The following is a 24,886-nucleotide window of genomic DNA, read 5'->3' as shown; positions in this document are numbered from 1 at the left end:
AAGTCCAACAAACTCAGGAAGAGTTTTTTACCCCTCTCTTTCCTTCTTAAAGAGAGTCAGACTGAAAAATCTGCTTCAAGAAAGGAACCTTAGCATAATCACCACAGCATATTCACTTTAGCACATATGAATTAATATGACAGACTGGGGGGGAAAACCAAGATGGCAGCATAGGTAAACACCGGAGATTGCTACCTTGCACAACCACTTCAAAAATACAACTAAAAGACGGAACGGACATCATCCAGAACCACAGGAAGGCTGGCTGAGTGGAAATTCTACAACTAGAAGGAAAGAGAAAAGCATACCGAGACTCAGAGGAGGTGCGGTGCGGAAGTAAAATACAAAGGTGCGGAGGTGCATGGGGAGAAGGCTGGCGGCTGAGGACACGATTGTCTTTTTCAATCGGGAGGGAGTCTCAAGCTCTAAGCTCCAGTTCCGGATGAGTCTCTGGGGACCCAGACTCATACGGGATGAGCGGGACTGTCTGGCATCAGTCGGAACTCGAGGGCAGCTTTCTCTCGGAGGCGCTCGCAGCGATTGCCGGGCCTCTGAGGGCAGGACTGAGAGCAGCCATAACTGCTCGCTCCGCCCGCCCTGCTGATCCCCTGGGATCCCGCCCCGCCCAAGCCGTGCACGGAGGCTTTTGCATATGAAAGGCCCGGCCCTTTGTAATCTGAAAATTACTTAACAAACTGAAGCTGCCCCAAGGCCCCAGGGCAACTTGCATTGCTTTACAGCTGGTTTCTGCTGGGTAGCCTCAGGCAGAGGCTAGATTAGCACCTCCTTAGAGATCCAGGAGCCAGTGTGCCTGGTGGTCAGAGTGGGACCATCCAATTACAATTCCTCAGATTCATAAGGGACACACTCAGGGGGCAGACTCAGCACCAAAGCCCCACTGAAGCAAGTCTTGCCCCATAAGGGTGTCTTCAGCACAGAAGTTCTCCCACCGTAGACACAGCTGATTCTCACAGCCAATTGGCCTGGAGGTCAAATCCTCCCAGTGTTACCTACAACAATCAAGGATTAACTACAACAAGACTGTGCACAAAGCCCACAAGGGGGTGCACCAAGAGTGTCCACCTCAGGTAATTGTGGAAGCTGAGACACTAGGCCCTATAGGACACTTAGCACAGAAAGCCACTCTATCGACACAGCGAAGCATAAAAAATGCCGAGACAAAGAAACAGGACACAAATGACAGAAATGGAGGAAAGCAAACTACTGGATACAGAGTTCAAAACCACACTTTTAAGGTTTTTCAAGAATTTTCTAGAAACCGCCAATAAATGTAGCAAGACCCTCAAGAAATCTAGTGAGACCCTCGATGTTGTGATAAAGGACCAGCTAGAAATTAAGCATACACTGACTGAAATAAAGAATATTATACAGACTCCCAACAGCAGACCAGAGGAGCACAAGAATCAAGTCAAAGATTTGAAATACGAAGAAGCAAAAAACACCCAACCGGAAAAGCAAAATGAAAAAAGAATCCAAAAATACGAAGATAGCGTAAGGAGCCTCTGGGACAGCTTCAAGTGTACCAACATCCGAATTATGGGGGTGCCAGAAGAAGATAGCAAGATATTGAAAACCTATTTGAAGAAATAATGACAGAAAATTTCCCCTTCCTGGTGAAAGAAATAGACTTACAAGTCCAGGAAGCGAAGAGAACCCCAAACAAAAGGAATCCCAAGAGGACCACACCAAGACACATCATAATTAAAATGCCAAGAGCAAAAGACAAAGAGAGAATCTTAAAAGCAGCAAGAGAAAGACAGTCAATTACCTACAAGGGAGTACCCATAGGACTGTCAGCTGATTTCTTAACAGAAACTTTGCAGGCCAGAAGGGAATGGCAAGAAATATTCAAAGTGATGAATACCAAGAACCTACAACCAAGATTACTTTATCCAGCAAAGCTATCATTCAGAATTGAAGGTCAGATAAAGAGCTTCACAGATAAGGAAAAGCTAAAGGAGTTCATCACCACTAAACCAGTATTATATGAAAAAAAGGTATCTTTTAAGAAGAGGAAGAAGAAGAAAAAGGTAAAGATACAAATTATGAACAACAAATACACATCCATCAACAAGTGAATCTAAAAATCAAGTGAATAAATAATCTGATGATCAGAATAAACTGGTGATTATAATAGAATCAGGGGCATAGAAAGGTAGTGGACTGACTATTCTTGAAGGGGAAAGGGGTGTGGGGGATGTGGGAAGAGACTGGACAAAAATCATGCACCTATGAATGAGGACAGTGGTAGGGGGGTGAGGGAGGTGGGTGGGAGGGGAACCGGGTGGAGGGGAGCTATGGGGGGAAAAAAGAGGAACAACTGTAATAGTCTGAACAATAAAGATTTAATTTAAAAAAAAATATGACAGACTGGAAAATTCTATGCAAATATCTGTTCACTGGATTCCCCTCTATCCCACTGTTTCTGAGTTGGCTACCTGTGAATTGTCTACTGCCCCTTTCAAATCTGGAACCTCTTCCCTACTTTTCTCCTTTGTCCAAAGTGACACATATACCTCTTTTTGCCTCACTGTCTTTGGAATTTAATGCTTACATGAATGCCCCGTGCACATGTATTAAAATTTTATTTTCTCCTATTAATTTGCTATATATCGTTTAAATTATTTGACTAGCCAGAGGAACTAAAGGGTAAAGGATAAGTTTCCTAGCCCTGAAAATTATAACCAAATAAATATATAAGAATTTCATGGGAAGGCTTTGCATGACTCAGTTTTTCTCTCATGTTACAATCAGTGGTCATTCCCAGTAGCTACTCTTACAAGAAAAGTAAATTATAGAATATCCTAAAAATATTCTTTATCTACATAATTAGCCACAGCTTTCCTAGAGAGCAACTTGGTGTTTTATATAAAAAATTTTAAATATGGATGCTCTTAAGCCCCCAAATTGCCTTTCAAGTTTTTTTTTAATTCCTCACCCGAGGATATTATTTTTTATTGATTCTTAGAAAAAGAGGAGGGGGGGGAGGGAGGAGAAAGAGAGGGGGAGAGAGAGAGAGAGAGAGAGAGAGAGAGAGAGTGTTTGATGAATTGCTCCCTCTATGCACTTGGACCGAAAATCAAACCCACAACCTGGGTATGTGCCTTAAGAGGGAATCGAATCATGTGACCTCCTAGCTCATAGGTCAATGCTCAACCACTGAGCCACGCCAGCAGGGCATGCCTTTAAGACATCTGGCATCATACATTCCTTCTTGGCTTTTAACCTTAATTTTTAATCTTGATTTTCTTATCTCTCTGGTCACTTCTTAACCTATTTTTCAAGCTCCTCCACCAACTCTATGAACTTCCTATAAATGTTGGTAATCTCTGAATTGTTTTTTATTTACTCTACATTTCATCCCCTGCACAACTCCCTAACTGTTCACTAATGACTTACAAATCTCAAACTTAAACCTTTTTCCTGAACTCCAGATTAGTATATTAAATAACTGTTCAGATCTTTTGTTTTGGTTTGTTTGTTTTAATATTTTTATTGATTTCAGAGAGGAAGGAAGAGGGAGAAAGAGAAACATCAATGATGAGAGAGAATCACTCACTGATCAGCTGCCTCCTGCACAACCCCTAGTGGGGATTGAGCCTACAACCCAAGCATGAGCCCTTGACCAGAATCAAACCTGGAACCCTTCAGTCCACAGGCTGATGGTCTATCCACTGAGCCAAACTAGCTAGGGTTGTTCAGATGTTTTAACTTGGTAATTCATAAACCACCTTACACTCAGAATTTTCCACAATGAATTCATCATTTTCCCTCTCTCTCCGTTTTCAAATGGAGATGGGGGGTGGGGGGGCGGGCGGAGCAGGGAGGTGTGAAAAGGTCATAGGGAGGATGATAACTGCCAGGGAGTACAGTGTTGTGTTAAGGTTAGAGCACAGACTTTAGAGCTAGACTGCATGGATTTAAATCTCAGCTCCTCAGTTACTAGTTGTGTGACCTTATAGTTTTAGCAGTATATCTTTCTCAAAGCAAAAATTAAGCCAAATATTATACTAGAGGCCCATGGCACGAATTCATGCACCAGTGGGATACCTTGGCCTGGCCTACAGGATCGGGTCAAAACCAGCTCTCCGACATTCCCTGAGGGGTCCCGGATTGCGAGAGGGCACAGGTCAGGCCGAGGGACCCCACAGGTGCACGTTTGGGGCCGGGGAGAGACATGGGAGATTGGCCAGCTGGGGAAGGACCGCATGAGGGCTCCAGGGCATGTCTGGCCCATCTCGCTCAGTCCCAATCGATCGGCCAGACCCCAGCAGCAAGCAAACCTACCAGTTGGAGTGTCTGCCCCTGGTGGTCAGTGCACTTATAGCGTGTGGTTGAGCAGCCTTAGCATATCATTAGCATATTATGCTTTGATTGGTTGAATGGCTGACTGGTTGGCTGGACATTTAGCATATTAGGCTTTTATTATATAGGATGACATCATTAATCTCTGCCTCATTTTCCCCCTGAAATTCTCATTTTCTTGAAAATCAACCTAGAGATGTTCCTGTCACCTAGTCCTCATGATTTCATTTCCACCAGGAACCACCTTCACCAAAATGACAACATCCAATGAAAAAATTACACTTAATAGCCCTAAAGAACCTGGAGGTCCAATAAAGATAACATTTACACATAAACCTTGCTTGCCTCCAATCCAGTAAAGCAACACTCTTTAACATCCTAGACAGCTGCTACCTTACCTAACTGGCAGATGGTTATATAATTTCAACCTCACTGGGCTATAGAATACGGTCAGGTCAAACTTCAAAGTAGCAAAGTACAATGAACAGTTAAGAATCACTTTATTGTTTTAATTTAAGAAAGACAGATCTGCTGCTGCCTTTAGTATGTTTTTTTAATTAAAGTGAAAACTTGCAAAGCAAATGCCAACACTATCTGATAAAATGATTTTAAATTAAAATCTGAATAAAACAATTTTTTAAAAATGTAAAAATTAAAAAAATAAAATAAAATAAAATCTGAGAAACATGTACATATCTGTTACACATTAGATATCTAATTTAGTATCACATTAGATTTAAAATTATATAATTACAAAATGAATAGTCAACACAGACAATAATTACAGAAAGAATGAGAGAGGCCACGACTTATAGTCAATTAATGCTAATGCAGGGTTTTTCTATTTCAGCATTTCTGGTATTTTGGGCCAGATAATTCTTTGCTGTGGCAGTTTGTCCTGCATCTTGTAGAATGTTTGGCAGCATCTCTGACTTCTATCCAATAAATAAATGTCAATAGCATCCCCTAGTTGTTACAACCAAAAACTGTCTCCAAATACTGCCAAATGTCCTAGGACAGTGGTTCTCAACCTTCCTAATGCCGTGACCCTTTAACACAGTTGCTCATGTTGTGGTGACCCCCAACCATAAAATTATTTTCGTTGCTACTTCATAACTGTAATTTTGCTACTGTTATAAATCGTAATGTAAATATCTGATAGTCAGGATGTATTTTCATTGTTACAAATTGAACATAATTAAAGCATAGTGATTAATCACAAAAACAATATGTAATTATATATGTGTTTTCTGATGGTCTTAGGTGACCCCTGTGAAAGGGTTGTTCAACCCTCAAAGACGTCGCAACCCACAGGTTGAGAACCGCTGTCCTAGGAACAAAAATCACCCCTAGTTTAGTACCAAGCACCGTGCTAATAAAATGAAACATCATGATACAGAATAACTTCAAATACTGGTAAGAAGTCATTACCTTATATTAGGTATTACTTTCTACTTATATGTGAATATGAAGAACCTTTGTAGACTGAAAATTAAGAGTATTTTAAACTATAAAATGAAAACAAATCCTAAAGGAATTTCTGACTGTCTCCTTAAGAAGCCATCTCTTCCTGGAAGGAAGTGGAAGGAAACTAACATTTTTTATATAAAATCTACTATACTATACTACATCATGCTAATTATTTTCTATAACTTATTATCTTTAATGATTAAAAACCCTACAGCAGTGGTTCTCAACCTGTGGGTCGCGACCCCTTTAGGGGTCGAACCACCCTTTCACAGGGGTCACCTAAGACCATCAGAAAACACATATATAATTACATATTGTTTTTGTGATTAATCATTATGCTTTAATTATGTTCAATTTGTAACAATGAAAATACATCCTGCCTATCAGATATTTACATTACGATTCATAACAGTAGCAAAATTACAGTTATGAAGTAGCAACGAAAATAATTTTATGGTTGGGGGTCACCACAACATGAGCAACTGTATTAAAGGGTCAAGGCATTAGGAAGGTTGAGAACCACTGCCCTACAGTGATAAATATGTATAATACTTATATATAAATAGGATACTTCTGAAAGGATGTAAGAAAGTGGTAACAATAATTACCTTGAAATATGAAGACAAAGAATAAGAGATTTGGAGTAGAAAAAAAAGTCACTGAAAATTAGTAACCCAGAAGCCCTTGTTAGGCACCTGACTTAAATAACGCAATATCAATCTCATTCTATAATGCAATTAACTTAGCTCATTCAACAACTCTTGAAAATCTATATATTCAAAGTCCAAAATATACAAAAAGAGGAAACAGTCCCTCCCTCCTCTTAAGAAATGTATAATCTAATGGCAAAAACAATTGTGTAAACAGTGAATCACAAAATAAAAAAAATTTAACAATTATTTTAACAAATATTGAATACTAACTGTGGTGAATCCCCCCAAAATTCAGTAAAAACCCCCACTGTGACTGTATTTGGAGATAGGGCTTTTCGGATAAAGTTACATGAGATCATAAGGGTAGGGTCCTAATCCAATAGCATTGTTGGTCTTATAAGAAAAGAACAATTCCTCTCTCTACACACACATACCAAGGAAAGGCCACGGTGGCACACAGTGAGCAGAGAGCCCTCACCAGAACCTGACCATGCTGGCACCCGGTCTCAGACTTCAATCCTCCAGAACTGTGGAAAAATAAGTTTCTGTTGTTTAACAAGCCACCCAGTCTATGGTACTTTGTTATGTAATTTTGTATTAAGCAGATCAATACAAATACGTGTCAGAAACAACATTAGGGACTAGAGTTAAAAGATACTCATCCTGAGCTCAAGAAAAAAATTCTGCTTTTAAGGATTCCACTCTCTAATAGGTAAGAGTACAATGTGATAAATGCTCTCCTAGAAGCAAAAAAATAAAAATAAAAAATAGAGGACTTAGACAAGCCTAATACTGCCTCATTTTTCTAGGGAATATCAAGGAATATTTTTAAATGTCCACATCACAGAAATACTGTTTAAAATGAATTGTAATAGCTAAGGAAGGATTCCCAAAGGCAGAGCAGGAGAGAAGGAAATTCCAAGCAAGAGGAAAATTCCAAAAGCAAAAGCTTGGAGAGAACTCATTAAGTTCTAATAACCATAAATAGTTCAATATTGCCAGAATGTAGACCAGGAAAGGGAAAGTAGTAGGAAATGATGCTGAAAATGTAAGCAGGAACCAGATGATGGATGTGCCATGATAAGGAGTCTGATCTTCATTTTGTGGGCCACAGGGAACCACTGAGGAATTTTAAGCAGGGGAATAAAATGAACAGCTTTGTATTTGGCAGAGTATGAAAAAAAGATTGGGGGAGGGAAAGAAGAGAGGCACTGTACCAGTTAGAAAGCTATTGCTGGAATAATCCAGACAGAAAAATGATAAAGAGAGGAACAGAGAGAAAAAAGGAGAAGAGAAGGATTAGAGAAATATTGATGGGGTCAAATGAATTTTGCACAGGCCTTGATGTCACACAAAAAATTTAACATTTAATCTTACTTACTCTCTTTGAATTTTAGTTTCCTTATCTGTATAATGGGAATTTTAAAAATTCCTAAAGGTTATTGTAAGAGTTAAGAAAATAACTTCTGTATGCCACATATACTATTGAGTTTAATAATGATAGAATTACCTTGGTTTCTAGTTGGACATTCTGCTGAAAACAGGAATGAAAATTAAGAGAATAATCAAGATCCAAATATCACCCCTGTGTTTGTGGCCTAGGCTATAGGGTAAGTAGTCGTGTTAATAATTTAGCCAGGAAATAAAGAAAGAATAATTTTGGAAGGAAAGGTACCATGACAGAAGTAAATAAGATAATATAGGAACAAACAAAAACTTATAGCTAAGGCATGAGGAAAGATGGAGGATTTGTGATGAACCCAAAAAAATAGCCAAGAGGTAAAAAGGCACCCTGGTCGGTTAGTCCAATTGGTTAGACCAGTCGTCGGCAAACTGCGGCTTGCAAGCCACATGCGGCTCTTTGGCCCCTTGAGTGTGGCTCTTCCGCAAAATACCACATGTGGGCACGAATGTACAGTGCGATTGAAACTTCGTGGCCCATGCGCAGAAGTCGGTATTTTGTGGAAGAGCCACACTCAAGGGGCCAAAGAGCCGCATGTGGCTCGCAAGCCGCAGTTTGCCGACCACTGGGTTAGACCATCGTCTGGATACGCCAAGGTTGCAGATTTGATCCCTGGTCAGGGCACATACAAGAATCAACCAATGAATGCATAATTACATGGAACAACAAATCAATGTTTCTCTCTTTTCTCTCTCTCTCTCTCTCTCTCTCTCCCCCTCCTTCCTTTCTCTCTATCAATCAATAATAAAATATTTTAACAGAGATGGAGAGAAACATAGGCATAAAGAATAAAAATGGCAATAAATAAGTACCTATCACTAAAAAGAGGTACAAAGACATCATTCAAAGACATTATGAAAAGAAAACCACCAGAATAAGAACAATAAATCGTGCTTGCTTCGGCAGCACATATACTAAAATTGGAACGATACAGAGAAGGTTAGCATGGCCCCTGTGCAAGGACGACACGCAAATTTGTGAAGCATTCCATATTTTTAGACAGAGAAACATTGATCAGATGCTCAGAGGGAAGGTAGGGGAGGGTGGGGGTAAGGGGGAGAGATCAACCAAAGGACTTGCATGCATGCATATAAGCATAAGCGATGGACGCAGACAACAGGGGGTGAGGGTGAGGGTGAGGGCAGGACTGGGGGGATGGGGGGACAATGAGGGGATAAGGACACATTTATAATACCTTAATCAATAAAGAAAAAAAGAACAATAAATCATTAAATTCTGATGAACTATAGAGAGTGTGAGGGGTGTGTATGTGTTAAGAGAAGGAGTAACAGGAAAAGGTAAGGTTAGTAAGGTAGAATGTTATACTCTATCCTAAACTTTGGACTTTAGATAGGAGGCTGCTATAGTTCTTGGAGCATGTAAAAACTGATACTGCAATTACACCTACGGAACATTAGACTGCTCAAAATATGGAAGAACTATAGTGGGAATAAATAGATGCTGGGTGAAGCAATAATAAAAGGTATGTTGTATAATGATGCAGTGGAGCCATAATAAAATTCTTAACTGGAGAGGTGCTATGATAATGGAAATAAAGTTACAAGTGAAGTGAAGAAATGAAACTATCCCAGAGAAATGATAATATAGGAATGAAAAAGTTTCAAGCCTCAGGAGATAATGAAACCTTGTTATAGGCCTCTAGCTAGAAGTTCTTTCCTTTTTACTTAACTTCATTTTGGGCATACAAAAGTATTACATGCTCACTATAAAACTTCCATTGCAGAAATACATAACATCCAATTAATCACCAAGTGCAATGAATTTTACCTCCAAAATATCTCTAGATTCCATGTATATATATCAATCTCTATCCAATGCGCCATTCTAGTTTTGGCTATCCTCATCTTTTGCCTGAACAACTTTGATAGTCTATTTACTAATTTTTCCACATCCTCTCATAAACAAGTTTCTATATGGCAACCATAGTAATTGTACTTTTTTAAAAAATATATTTTGATTGATCTCAGAGAGGAAGGGAGAGAGAGAGAGAGAAAGAAACATCAATGATGAGAGAGAATCATTGATTGGCTGCCTCCTGCACGCCCCCTGCTGGGGATCGAGCCCACAACCCGGGCATGTGCCCTTGACTGGAATTGAACCTGGGATCTTTCAGTCCGCAGGCTGATGCTCTAGCCACTGAGCCAAACCAGCTAGGGCTAACTGTACTTTTTTAAATAGGTAATACAAGTACATAACAATTTAAAGGTATACCAGACATAAACTTAAGCCTATCCTCATCGCAGTCTCAAAGTCATTTACTTCCTTTGCATGAGTCAAAATAAACTAGGTTATGTGCATTAACAATCCAAAAATGAAAAAATACATGTAAGAACATTTTGAATACTATAAAATGCTACTAAAATTCAAAGTGATAATCTTTAATCTTAGCAAAGTTCCCTAGAATATAATAGATATTTTATATGACTTCAAATATAATAAGACATACATTCTAAGCTAAAAGTAAGAAAACTCACCCTATTTGCATAAAGCCAATAGGAAGGTAGCACTGTTATAAATTAGCCATTTCAAAATTAAGTTAGTAGATAATGGAGAAGCCTGAACTATGCTGGAGTCCATTTCCACAGACATTTAAATAACACTGTAACAAGTAGAAGATGTTGGCTCACTATGGAGACTATTCAGAAAACTACATTTGCATACCCAGGCAGGCTCCAACAAAATTCTACTCTAAAGCTGGAGCTAACAGTGTTAAACAGAAACGTGCCAATATAGAGCAATTTTAGTGCATATAACATTAAATCATCAGGTTTGTATGGAACCACAAAAGACTCCAAAGCCAAAGCAATCCTCAGAAAAAAGAAGAAAGCTGGAAGTATCATACTACCTGACTTCAAATTATACTGCAGAGCTATAACAATTAAAACAGCATGGTACTGATAAAAGAAAAAAAATAGACACACAGGCCAATGGAACAAAATTGAGAACCCAGAAATAAAACTGCATGTATATGGGCAAATAAATTTTTTATTTATTTATTTTTTTAATCTCACCCGAGGATATTTTTCCATTGATTTTTAGAGGGTGGAAGAGAGAGAGAAAGACAGAGAGAAATATTGATGTGAGAGAAACACATTGATTGGATGCCTCCTACACGTGCACTGACCAGGGCTGGGGCCAGGGAGGAACCTGCAACCAAGGTATATGCCCCTTGACCGGAATCGAACCCTGGACCCTTTGGTCCACAGGCTGATGCTCTATTCACTGAGCTAAATAATTTTAGACTAAGAAGCCAAAAACACACAATGGAGAAAAGAAAACCTCTTCAATAAATTGTGCTGGGAAAACTGGAAAACCACATGCAAAAAAATGAAACTAGATTATAGTCTGTCCCAATGTACAAAAATTAATTCAAAATAGATCAAAGACATAAATATAAGATCTAAAACAATAAATAACATAGAAGAAAACACAGGTACTAAACTTATGGACCTTGGCTTTGGGAACATTTTATGAATCTGACCCCAAAGACAAGGGAAGTAAAGGCAAAAATAAATGAATGGGACTACAGTGAGGCCTTGACTTACGAGTGTCCCGACTAACGAGTTTTTCGAGATACGAGCCATCTCTCGGCTGATTTTTTTGCTTTGAGTTGCAAGCTAAAATTCAGGTTACGAGCCAGCTTCATTGGCGCAGCGAACGTCACAGTGAACGCCACAACATCAGCCCAGCATCACGTGTCTCACTCGTTCACTTTTTGATTTGACATACGAGTAATTTGAGTAACGAGCTCCATCACGGAACGAATTAAACTCATAAGTCAAGGCCCCACTGTATATCAAACTAAAAAGTTTCTGTACAACAAAAGAAACTGACAACAAAACAAAAAGTCAACTAACCAAATGGGAGATATTTGCAAACAGTTCCAACAAGGGATTAATATCCAAAATATATAAACAACTTATAACTCAACACCAAACAAACAATCTAATTTAAAAATGGGCAGACAGAGGAAGACCAAGATGGCGGCATAGGTAAACACCGAAGATTGCTGCCGCAAACAACCACTTCAAAAATACAACTAAAAGAGAGAATGGACATCACCCAGAACCACAGGAAAGCTGGCTGAGGAGAGTCTCTTCAACTAGAAGGAAAGAGAACAGCATACCGAGGCTCAGAGGAGGCGCAGTGTGGAAAATACAAAGGTGCGGAGGTGCGCGCACAAAGCAGGCTGGTGGCTGAGGGCGCGGTTGTCGTTTTCAATCAGGAGGGAGTCTCAGACTCTGAGCTCCAGATCCCGGCGAGTCTCTAGGAACTCAGACTCAAACGGGAGAGGCAGGATTGTCTGGCATCAGTTGGAATGTGAGGGCAGCTTTCTCTCCGAGGTTTGCAGCGGTTGCTGGGGTTCTGAGAAGCAGAGCCTCTGGGAACGGGACTGAGAGCAGCCATAACTGCTCCCTCCGCCCGCCCTGTTGATCCTATGCGACCCGCCCCGCCCAAGCCCTGCGCAGAGCCATTTGCCGGATAGCCTCAGGCAAAGGCTAGATTAGCACCTCTCCAGAGGACAGAAGTTTTCCCACTGCAGATAAAGGTGATTCTCACAGCCAGTTGGCCTGGTGGTCAAATCCCTCTAATATTAACTACAACAATCAAGGCTTAACTAGAACAAGACTGCACATAAAGACCACAAGGGGGTGCACCAAGAAAGCATAAAAAATGCGGAGACAAAAATACATGACAGAAATGGAGGATATAGAGCTAAAAAACGCAATTTTGAGGGCTTGCAATAATGTGCTAGAAGCTGCCAATAAACTTGATGAGAGCCTCACGAAATCTAATGAGACCCTTGATGCTGTGATAAAGAACCAACTAGAAATTAAGCATACACTGACTGAAATAAAGAATATTATACAGACACCCAATAGCAGACCAGAAGAGCGCAAGAATCAAGTCAAAGATTTGAAATGCGAAGAAGCAAAAAACACCCAACCGGAAAAGCAAAATGAAAAAAGAATCCAAAACTACGAAGATAGTGTAAGGAGCCTCTGGGACAGCTTCAAGTGTACAAACATCAGAATTATAGGGGTGCCAGAAGATGAGAGACAGCAAGATATTGAAAACCTATTTGAAGAAATAATGACAGAAAACTTCCCCCACCTGGTGAAAGAAATGGACTTACAGGTCCAAGAAGCGCAGAGAACCCCAAACAAAAGGAATCCAAAGAGGACCACACCAAGACACATCATAATTAAAATGCCAAGAGCAAAAGACAAAGAGAGAATCTTAAAAGCAGCAAGAGAAAGAGACTCAATTACCTACAAGGGAATACCCATACGACTGTCAGCTGATTTCTCAACAGAAACTTTGCAGGCCAGAAGGGAATGGCAAGAAATATTCAAAGTGATGAATACCAAGAACCTACAACCAAGATTACTTTATCCAGCAAAGCTATCATTCAGAATTGAAGGTCAGACAAAGAGCTTCACAGATAAGGAAAAGCTAAAGGAGTTTATCACCACTAAACCAGTATTATACGAAATGCTGAAAGGTATCCTTTAAGAAGAGGAAGAAGAAGAAAAAGGTAAAGATACAAATTATGAACAACAAACATGCATCTATCAACAAGTGAATCTAAGAATCAAGTGAATAAATAATCTGATGTACAGAATGAACTGGTGATTATAATGAATCAGAGACATAGAAAGGGAATGGACTGACTATTCTTGTGGGGGAAAGGGGTGTAGGAGATGCGGGAAGAGACTGGACAAAAATCGTGCACCTATGGATGAGGACAGTGGGTGGGGAGTGAGGGCGGAGGGTGGGGCGGGAACTGGGAGGAGGAGTTATGGGGGGGAAAAAAGGAGGAACAAATGTAATCTGAACAATAAAGATTTAATTAAAAAAACAAACAAACAAACAAAAAGGGCAGAGGACCTGAACAGAAACCTCTAGACAAATGGCCAACAGATATATGAAAAGATGTTCAATTTCACCAGCTATTAGGAAAATGGCAAATAAAAACAACGAGATACTATGTCACACCTGTTAGAATGACTATTATCAACCAGACAGGTAAGAACAAGTATTGAAGAAGTTGTGGAGAAAAAGGAACCCTCATTCACTGCTGGTGGGAATGTAAACTGGTACAGCCACTATGGAAACCAGTATGGAGGTTCCTCAAAAATTTAAGAATATGAGTTACCATATGACCCAGCAATCCCTCTTCTGGGTATGTACCCGAGAAACTCAAAAACATTTATTCTCAAAGATATATGCACCCCTATGTTCATTGCAGCATTATTCATGGTGGCCAAGACATGGAGACAACAAAAGTGTCCTTCAATAAAGGATCAGATAAAGAAGATGTGGTACATATACACTATGGAATACTACTCAGCCATAAGAAAAGATGAAATATTGCCATTTGTAACAATATGGATGGAGCTTGAGAATATTATGCTAGGCAAAATAAGTCAGTCGGAAAAAGCTCACTCATCTATATATATAAAAGCCTAATATGCAAACAGACCGAATGGCAGAACAACCAAACAACCGGCTGGTATGACATGTGCTGACCACCAGGGGTTGCATGCGGAACATGGCGGGCGTCGGCCGCGGCAGGATGGTGGAGCAGGTGAGCGGGGGCACCAGACCAAAGTGGAGCGCTGGTTGCTGTCATCGGGGCAAGCCTCTAGTGGTTACTGAAAATTCTTTGGCCCACATGCCGCAGTCCCACCTGGCACTTGCACCTGCTGCCGGCACTGGCCCTGCTTGCACCCGCTGCTGGCCCCAATTGCCCCTGCGGGCTTCTCTACCTCCCCCTGCTCCTGAGGGGTGATCAGGGCAGCAGCTGCCGCTCGTACCCACTGATGGCACCAATCCCACTTGCACCCACTGCTGGCGCTGGCCCCAATTGCTCCGTGCTGTCAGCGGTGCGGGCCAGCACCGTCAGCACATGGGAGCGGCGGCGGCGGGAGTGGGGCTGCTGGCAGGCAGGGGACCGGGGGCCACGGAGGGAGGGACCGGGTGGGTGCACGGAGGATGGCCAAGACCTGCCCCTGTGCCCACCACAGCCTCACAGCCCACAGTTCCTTTCAAGGTGCATGAATTCGTGCACTGGGCCCCTAGTATAAGGCTATAAAACTTAAACTCATAGACACAGAAAACAGTATGGTGGTTACCAGAGTGAAGGGGTTTGGGGGGCAGAAAAGGGAAAATGGGGGCAAATATATGGTGGTGGAAGATGATTTGACTGGGTGCTGGGCACACAATGCAATAAGCAAATCACATATCACAGAAATGTACACTTGAAACCTTATGATCTTATTAACTAATGTCACCCCCAATAAATTTAATAAAAATAAATCTACACTAATAAAAGACAAACACACAAATTGACCGTACCTTCGCTACATCTTAAGCCATGCCCACCAACCAATCAGAGCGACTATATGCAAATTAACCCAACCAAGCTGGCGGCCGGCAGCCACGGAGCTGGAACAAGCAGGAGGCTTGGTTGCCCCAGTGATGCAGGAAGCCAAGCTTCCTGCCTGCTGCGGCCAGCTCTGAGCTCCACTCAAGGCAACAAAGTTTCAATTATAGAAGATAAATAAACCCCAGATGCCTGCTTTCAGCCGGCCATGGCCATCGAGCTGGAGCAAGCAGGAGGCTTGGGCTGTCCCCTGGCAATGGAGGAAGCCAAGCTTCCTGCCTGCCCTGGCCAGCTCTGAGCTCCACTCAAGGCAACAAAGTTTCAATTATAGAAGATAAATAAACCCCAGATACCTGCTTTCAGCTGGCCGTGGCCACGGAGCTGGAACAAGCAGGAGGCTTGGGTTGTCCCCTGGCGATGGAGGAAGCCAAGCTTCCCGCCCGCCCTGGCCGGCTCTGAGCTCCACTCAAGGCTACAAAGTTTCAATTATACAAGGTAAATAAATCCCAGAATAAAAAGAAAAAGAAAAAAAGGAGAAGCTGGGAGCTTCCGTCACCGGGGGGCTTGGCCAGCCTGAAAATGGCCCTCAGCCCCTTACCCAGACTGGCCAGGAATCCCAGTGGGGACCCCCCACCCTGAAGGGGGTGTGACCAGCCTGCAAACACCCATCAGCCCCTCACCCAGGCTGGCCAGGCACCCAAGCGGGACCCCCACCCTGATCCGGGACACCCTTCAGGGCAAACCAGCCAGCCCCCACCCGTGCACCAGGCCTCTATCCTATATAATAAAAGGGTAATATGCAAATTAACCCTAACAGCAGAACCACTGGGAATGACTGGTCACTATGACACACACTGACCACCAGGGGGCAGATGCTCAATGCAGGAGCTGCCCCCTAGTGGTCAGTGCGCTCCCACAGGGGGAGCTCTGCTCAGCCACAAGCCAGGCTGATGGCTGCCAGCACAGTGGTGGTGGTGGGAGCCTCTCCCGCCTCCTCAGTAGCGCTAAGGATGTCCGACTGCAGCTTAGGTCTGCTCCCTGCTGGTAAGTGGACATCCCCCAAGGGCTGCCAGGCTGCCAGGCTGCCAGAGGGATGTCTGACTGCCAGCTTGGGCCCGATCCCCCAGGCCAGCAGGTGGACATCCTCCGAGGGGTCCCAGACTGCAAGAGGACATGGGCCAGGCTGAGGGGACCCCCCCCCCCCGCACAAATTTTTGTGCACCAGGCCTCTAGTAAGTAAATAAAGCTAGAGCCAAAGGTATTAGACAGATGCCAACATAGAGGAATTTTAGTACATATAACACTAAATTAGTAATACATAACTTATGGAATAATAGTTATACTCTAATGACCTATCTTTGGGCCAATAGTTTAATGTGAAGAGTTCTAAGTTGCTGACCATAAACAGTATTTGTCATCTGTGATATTGATGGGGTTGGGACATGCTACTCCAAAATATGGTACCTTGGCATATTGAACATTTTAAGCTGAAGAAATTTTAGAAGTGGCAGGTGTAGAAAGGACTCTCTGACTTGCCCCTTATCCCCTGAAGCAGATCATAAGACCCTCATGTGAGAGGTACCCTCCCTTTAGTAAAGAAGCATCCTTATCTCTACAGACAGAGAGACACCAAGAGGAATCCAAACAGATAGGCCTTTGCTACGTTTCCCTCAAGTTATTACATTTAGCTCTTTCCTTTTGTCCTATCACATTTTTTCAACTTTCTACTCTTCTATCAAACCTTCTTTGGGCCTTCATTTCCTTACAAACGCTCAAGTTTCATGTTAAGTTTGTATGCTTTTCTAGTTTATCTGTTTTTTTGTTACAAAGCGTGAGCAGAGAACCTAGAAAAATAGAAGGAAAAAATTTTTCCTACCCTACAATATCATTCTATGCTTGCAACATGTGACAGATTCTCAATCTAAAATTTCAAGTTGAACTGAAAAAAAGCCTATGTAAACAAAGACAACAGAAAAGGAAGTATAGATTTCAACATCTATAATGATTCTTGCATCAAACAGAAACTGGTAAATCAGTAACTGTTGGAAACACCAAGATTTGTGAGATTTAGCACAAAAAAGGAATCTTTTCTTTCCATCACCATTTATCCCCTCTATGCCCTCTTCCACCTCCACCACCGCCCATCCCTGCAATCACCATACTAGTGACAATGTCTGTGAGTTCTCTTTTTTTTTTTCTTTTAAAATCTTAACTATAATGGGAAGACAACTCATGTTGTGCACGGATACCATACCAAAGCACAAAGTTTTTTAAAGGCTTTTATTTTAGCCATCCTAAAATGACAAAGACGTAGCACAAAAGCACCTGTACATGTGTACAAGTACAAGAGAAGCCATCTATAAAGTTTGACATACCAGGTAGAGTCTTACAATGTCTGATTCACTGATTTAATTCTTTTTTTGTTTTCAGGTTAAACTTACATTTCAAAAATTTCTGACACAGACAATTCTCTTAGAAATTTCTTGACTGGCCTTTATTATACTCAGAAATGCATATTCAGGCCCAGCTGGTACGGCTTAGTGGTTGAACACTGACTATGAACCAGGAGGTTGTGGTTCGATTCCTGATTAGGTCACATACCCAGGTTGCAGGCTCAGTCTCCTGTGGGGGGCAGGCAGGAGGCAGCTGATCAATGATTTTCTCATCACTGATGTTTCTATCTCTCTCTCCCTTCCTCTTTGAAATCAATAAAAAAAAAAAGTACATATATTTTTAAAAGAAATGTATATTCTGCTTCTCTAAGCAAAACCTTTCTATTTTGATCAACATATCCCACAGAAGTTCCCTCCTGTCTTATTTTAAAACTTTCCTTACAACTTGAGTCTCCATCTTATCCTGCAGTCTCTACACCAGAAAGTTAAATATTCCCAATTTTCCCCCACAACCTCAAACCATTCCACCTATAGATCCTAATTACTAATCTCATCTCTCTCATTTACATGACTCAAACATCTAGATGTTCTTTCTTCTCAACCATTTGCTTTCTGTACTCTAATACAGCACCTCTCCTCTCTAGGTTGAAAATACTCTCTATTCACAACGATGACATTTTTATTTCCATCATTCATTCTCCACTTATTGACTGGAATTCTATTTAAAAAGAGCTGTCCCTCAATGTTGCTATGAACCTAAAACTGCTCTAAAATATGAATTTTATTATTTTTTTAAATAAAAAGAGCTGTTCCTCCATTGTATTCTTATGATAGTATGGACTCATAGATAGTTTATTATATGGATTTTGATCCAAAGCTATCATTACATACTTCATCCCAGCTCTGGACAGTGCAAGTGCTTTCAATCTGGCTATATCCTTCTAACATACCCTCATCATTACATTCTGGTTCCATTAAATATTCCAGGTTCTTCTTTATTCCCCTGACCCAGACCTGGGACCAATCATTTCTCCAGGATTCCTTTTATTGGAGAATGTTATTTAGAAACCAAGATCTGGGCAGCAGTGTGTTCACTGATTCTGTAGTACTGTTACCTCTCAGTGGGGAGATTTAAAAACCTAGATCTTATTATCCACAATGTTTTTATTTATTTGTTCAATAAAAGTATATATTAAAGTAAAATTGCTAATAACAATTCAGAAATGCTAACCCATGCCTCTTTCAGAAAGAAACTTAGGCTAGTTCTTTACTTCTTAACCCTCTTCGGTGTTATTATATTATTCATTTACAGGACAATTAGGTTCATTTGTTATTATTTATATATTTTTTCGTTCTCTTCATATCCTGTTTGATCTGAATAACTTATTTATTTTTTGAATCACACATCTGTTTTAATGAACATTTAAGAAGAGTACTTTGGGAGAGCATTATGCTAAGTGAAATAAGCCAGTCAGTGAAAGAAAAATACCACATGACCTCACTCATTTATGGATAATAAAGAACATTATAAACTGATGAACAAAAATAGATACAGAGGCAGAGAAGCATCAAACAGACTGCCAAACGACAGCGGGAAGGCTGGGGAAGGTTGGGGGGCGGTGGGGAGGTAAGAGATCGACCAAAGAACTTGTATGTATGCACATAAGCATAACCAATGGACGCAAGACACTGGGAGGGGGGTGAGGGCATGTGCCAGGAGGTAGGGGAGGCTGGGGGAAGGTCAATTGGGGAAAAAAAGGAGATATATGTACTACGATTTGTAATACTTTAAACAATAAAAAAATAAAAGAAATAAAAAAAGAAGAGTACTTTGTTTCTTTGACTAATGAATGGGAATAGGAAGAAAACTCATTATCTCCTTGACAAAGAAACACTCATACTGTTCCTGATATTAATGAATCAATTCAAGACATTCCAGACATGTCTAGACATAGGATATTCCATCCCCAGTATCCTAAAATACAAATATAATACAAAGTAGATAAAGAGATAGATAAAAAGAAACAAACAACAAAAAAACTTATAAAACCATTGTTTGATGTCTTACCCTGTGTTTCCAAGATAGTTGAAGTGGAATGTGAAATAAAAACATGGGTAGACTTCCTATTTCCTTGTAGGTCCTACGCCCTATTTCCTGCTTCTTTCAAATCTCAAAGATAGAACACTGATTAGCGCCTGAAAATCCTAATATAATTAATACTAATGTCTAAAAGAATCTAAATGTTTATTTTAAAAACACTTGTTGCATGCATCTGCTGTCCCAGGCAGTGATAAATATTTTACATACATTTATCTAATTAAATGAGAGCATTTGGGAAGACCCATTAATTCTGTTATGGTTCAAATTGATTTGTTTTCTCCCTAGATTTTATACACTATTATGCCAGTACAATCAACATCTAGTGATAATGAAAAGCTAACAGCAAAGATTTGTCAAAACCCATATTTTATGAGAAGCAACTGAATCTACTGGTGCAGATGAGTGAATATTGGATAGTTAGAGCTAAGAAGAAACCATAATACCGGTTTCTGTGAGGAAATGAGCATATGAAATAATTTTGCCACCTAAAACTGCAAAGCTTTTAAAAAGTACTTCACAGAAGGTATTTTATAACCCACAAACTTTTGGACATCAAGACCCAGTCATTAAATCTTTTAGCATTTTACTCATCATCCCAAATACTATTATAGTCAAGAGTTATACTTTATTTTTATACAATAGACTAATTTTTTCTCAATCAATCCTCTATGTTTTCCTTATGAAATTCTGAGTTAAAAGAATCCACTAGTTGCCCTAGCTGGTTTGGCTTAGTGGATAGAGTGTTGGCCCACGGATTGAAGGGTCCCAGATTTGATTCCTATCAAGAGCGGGATCCCCGGAGCACATGTGGAAGGCAACCAATCAATGTGTCTCTCTCACATGGATGTTTCTCTCTCCCTGTCTCTGCCTCTCCCTTCTACTCTCTCTAAAATTAAATAGAAAAATATCAGGTGAGGATTAACAACAACAAAAAAAAAACACTAGTTGTACAACTCCAGTGTATAATATATACGCAGAATACAATGTAAAAACAGTATTAATAAGTACCTGAACTGGGGGCATGGGTGGGCAGAAGAGGGTTAATGGGGGAAAACAGGGACATTTGTAATACTTTCAACAATAAAGAATTTTTTTTTAAGTGCCTGAACTAGCCCAGTGGGCATGGCTAAGTGGTTGAGCATTGACCTATGAACCAGGAGGTCACAGTTCGATTCCCAGTCAGGGCATATGCCTGGGATGCGGGCTTGATCCCCAGTGTGGGGCATGCAGGAGACAGCCTATCAATTATTTTCTCTCATCATTGATGTTCCTATCTCTTTCCCTCCCCCTTCCTCTCTAAAATCAATAAAAATATATTGGGGGGGGGGGCGGGGATGAAGTACCTGAACTAGTTTGATCATACCAGTATTTATTTACAATAACCAACAACTTGTCTCAAATGGACAAATATAAGCATGGAAAATGATGACTGAACAGGATTGCTCAGGTATACTAACCCACACCCCAGCTACTACTAATATCAATTACAGCATCACCACATCTCTAAGTTTATTAGACCATTCTTGCCATCCTTGCATAGCAGCCAGGGCACAATAGTAATAAAGTGAAACACTTGAATTACCAAGTCATAGCCCCTAACATGTACTAAACTCTAAGTTGGAATGACACCACAACCCAAAAAGTCTGCCAATCTCCGGCACAGAGGTTTATTTATTCATTGATGCTTTGTATGATCTCCCCTTAAAATGAGGGTCAAACCATAATGGATTAGTTAGCTGTAGCTAGAGTGCAATTTTAACTTGCTAAAAATATTCCACACTCATGAAATTATGTTCATGTCCCAGAAAACAGAACAGTAAGTCTCCTGTTCTGGACTGGTTTTATATTCCTATTAATCAATTTTATTCTGTGCAAATGGTTAATAGCACATAGTCAATTTCCTTAACTCACTGGTTACAACATGGGGTCCTTATGATGATGATCTACAAAAAAAGACGAGCAAGGATCCTTAGAAAAACAAGTCTCTTCCCCAGCCACAAATATAAAGAAAATTATATTAATTCCCATCCTGGGAGGAGGGTGTTCACAACCTCAAGAGGCTACAGAAGGCAATGTGTTCTAAGAAACATGAACAACCAAGGAACCCTATCATATCCTTTGTTACTTCTGTAATTGCAGGCCTCTTTGGGTTTATCTAGTTTGGGACTTTCTGTACTTCCCAGACTTGTATGTCTATTTCCTTTCTAAGATTAGGTAAGTTTTCAGTAGTTATTTCTTCAACTAGGTTTTCAATCCTTGCACTCTCTCTTCCTTCTGGTACCCTGGTGATGTGAATGTTGATAAATTTGATGTTGTCCCAGAGGCCCTTTAAAATCTCATTTTCTAAAAATTTTATTTTCTTTCTGCTGTTCAGATTGGGTGTTTTCTGTTACCTTGTCTTCCAGATAGCTGATTTGATCTGTTGCTTCATCTAATCAACTACTGACTCCCTCCTTCTTCATTTCTAACTGGTTCTTTTTTATGTGTTCTCTTTGTTGAACTTTTCACTGAGTTCATCTATTCTTCCTCTAAGTTCATTAAGACCCTTTTAACCAGTGTTTTGAACTCTGTATCTGGTAGACTGCTTGTCTCCATTTCATTTAGTTCTTTTTCTGGATTTCTGTCTTATTCTTTTTTTTATATTATTATTGATTTTTAGAGAGAGAGGAAGGGAGAGAAAGAAATATCAATGATGAGAATCACTGATCGGCTGCCTCTTGCATGCCCCCTACTGGCGATCAAGCCTGCAACCTGAGCATGTGCCCTTGACCAGAATCGAACCCAGGACCTTTCAGCCCACAGGCCAACACTCTCTCCACTGAGCCAAACAAGCTAGGGCTTGTCTTGTTCTTTCATTTGGGGCATGTCCTTTGTGTCTCCTGATTATGGTCCACTCCCTGTGTTTATTTCTCCTGGTCTTGACAGAATGGCCTTATGGAGAAGTCTCCTGTGGAGCCCAGTGGCACAGTCTCCCTGGTCACCTGAGATGGATCCTCCAGGGGTGTCCCTTGTGTGGGTTCTGTGACTTTCTGCTATAATTGGGCCTCCATTTCTGTTTGCATGTCAATGGGTGAGGTTGACCCTCTAGGTGGCTGCTGTGAGGGCTGGCCAATACAATGGATAAGCTGTCTTATGGGGAGTAACCCCACAAAGAATGAGTCGCTTAGTGGGGCTCTGGTGACAGCCAAGTCCACTTTTGGGTGTGTTACTTAGTTGGGTGGTGCTCTGGTATGGTCTGAAGCAGGCCCTGGGTATGTTGGACCTGTAGCCCCTGGGAGGGGCTCTGATGAAAGCCAAAATCAGCAGCCACTTGTGTGGGGCTTGGGATCACTTGGTAGGAGCTACAAAGTAATACATGATTGCTTGCCACCTGTGCTGGACTCGGAGCTACTGTGAACTGAGGCCAGCTTCCACTTATGCTGGGCTTGGGACCTTTTGGAGAGCAACATGATGTGAGATGAGGCCAGTGGCCACTTGTGCTGGGTTTGTGGCCACTGAGTTAAAACCACGTTCCAGGCTAAGACTGACTGCCACTTAATGCCAGGCTTGGGGCCGCCTAATGCGAGTTACAATGCAAGTTGAGACCAGTCACTATTTGTGCTGGGCTTGGGGCCACTTAGCAAGATCAACAAGGCACACTGAGGCAGGCTGCCACTTGTTTGGTGTTTGTGGACCTTTGAGAGACTTAGGGAAAGTCCAAACAGTGAGCCAAGGCATGCCTGCTTGTGTAGAGGAACCCCTTTGAGCTCTAGTTAGAGTTGAGGGAGTCGGGGCCGCAGGGAATCACCAGGACAGGGTAAAAAGTATTAATCAGGTTAATGGAGAAGCAAAGATTTGGTGTCCACCTGCACCTGGCAAGCTGGTTGGGGGGAGGGCTCAACAAAGGAACAATGGCCCCTCTAGCCCTCACCCTGAAGCTAGTCAATTTAATTCCTCCCCTATATCACTTTAGTATGTCCCTGACACTTTTTGAGCTGCTGCCCCTGCACTGGAGCTTAAAGCAAGTGAATTTGTGAGCAAGTGAGTCTGTGCAAGATCCCTTTAAGACCAACACCTTGGTTTCCCACAGCCCTTTGTCTTTCTCACATGCAATACTGGCTGATTTGCACAGCCAGATGTCATGGGGACTCCTTTTCATGGCACTGATGGCCCGATTTGGGGAACCTAGTGTGGGGCTGGAGCCCCTCACTCCTCAGGGGAAATCTTCACAGTTGAGATATCCCTCCTAATGCTTAATCACCACAGGGGTAAGACCATTCTACCAGTCTCAACGGGGCTTCTTATTTATATCCTTCACTAGAGGCCCAGTGCACGAAATTTGAGCACTGGTAGGGTCCCTAGTGGCTGCCGGCTGAGTATTCCCTCCCTTCCCCTGGCAGCCACCATCAGCCAGGGCCTCCCTCCCTTCTCCTGGCCGCCTGCCACCGCTGCCACTGACCGGGGCCTCCTTCCCTTCCCCCAGCCGGCCCCGTCCCCTGGTTGAACCTCCAGGTCGAGGGGACAATTTGCATACTATGCTTTTATTATATAGGATTATAAGAATTCTGTTCAGCTAGTCTTCAGATGGTTCTAAATCAGTGGTTCTCAACCCTCTGGCCCTTTAAATACAGTTCCTCATGTTGTGACCCAACCATAAAATTATTTTCATTGCTACTTCATAACTGTAGTGTTGCTACTGTTATGAATCGTAATGTAAATATCTGATATGTAGGATGGTCTTGAACGACCCCTGTGAAAGGGTCGTTTGACCACAAAAGGGGTCGCGACCCACAGGTTGAGAACCACTGTTCTAAATGATGGTTGTTTTAAAATTCAGTTGTAATTTTCATGAAGTCATGGGAGGAGATGAGCACAGAGTTTACCTACTCTGTTGTCTTGACTGGAAGTCTCTAAAAAAGTCTTTAACTACTTATCAACATCTTGATGAGAGATACAAGTTTTCCAAAACTCTACTAGTATTTTTTTACTTTGAAAGCTCAAATTTTATTACTGGTAATAAATTCTTTCAGCTGATTCCCTTGAAATCACAAGATCTCTTCATTCAAATTCAAGAAAACAGCCCTGGCTGAT

The 24,886-nt window shown here is 41.3% G+C and overlaps 1 protein-coding gene and 1 non-coding gene across 3 annotated transcripts in view; one reads left to right on the top strand and one right to left on the bottom strand.

Moving 5' to 3' along the window:
* BMPR2 (bone morphogenetic protein receptor type 2) overlaps positions 1-24,886 on the bottom strand; it is a 120,440-nt gene that overhangs the window by 68,998 nt on the left and 26,556 nt on the right. The window lies entirely within an intron of this gene.
* Positions 8,802-8,908, top strand: LOC139015845 (U6 spliceosomal RNA). The gene has a single exon (XR_011472502.1). It is a non-coding gene; the product is annotated as a U6 spliceosomal RNA (small nuclear RNA).

This window comes from Myotis yumanensis, unplaced genomic scaffold, assembly GCF_028538775.1.
Source record: "Myotis yumanensis isolate MYYU_CA2020_CCGP unplaced genomic scaffold, mMyoYum1.0.hap1 SCAF_8, whole genome shotgun sequence".
Classification (NCBI taxonomy): domain Eukaryota; kingdom Metazoa; phylum Chordata; class Mammalia; order Chiroptera; family Vespertilionidae; genus Myotis; species Myotis yumanensis.
The sequence above is the reverse complement of the archived record's forward strand: the minus strand, read 5'-3'. Positions and strand labels throughout refer to the sequence as shown.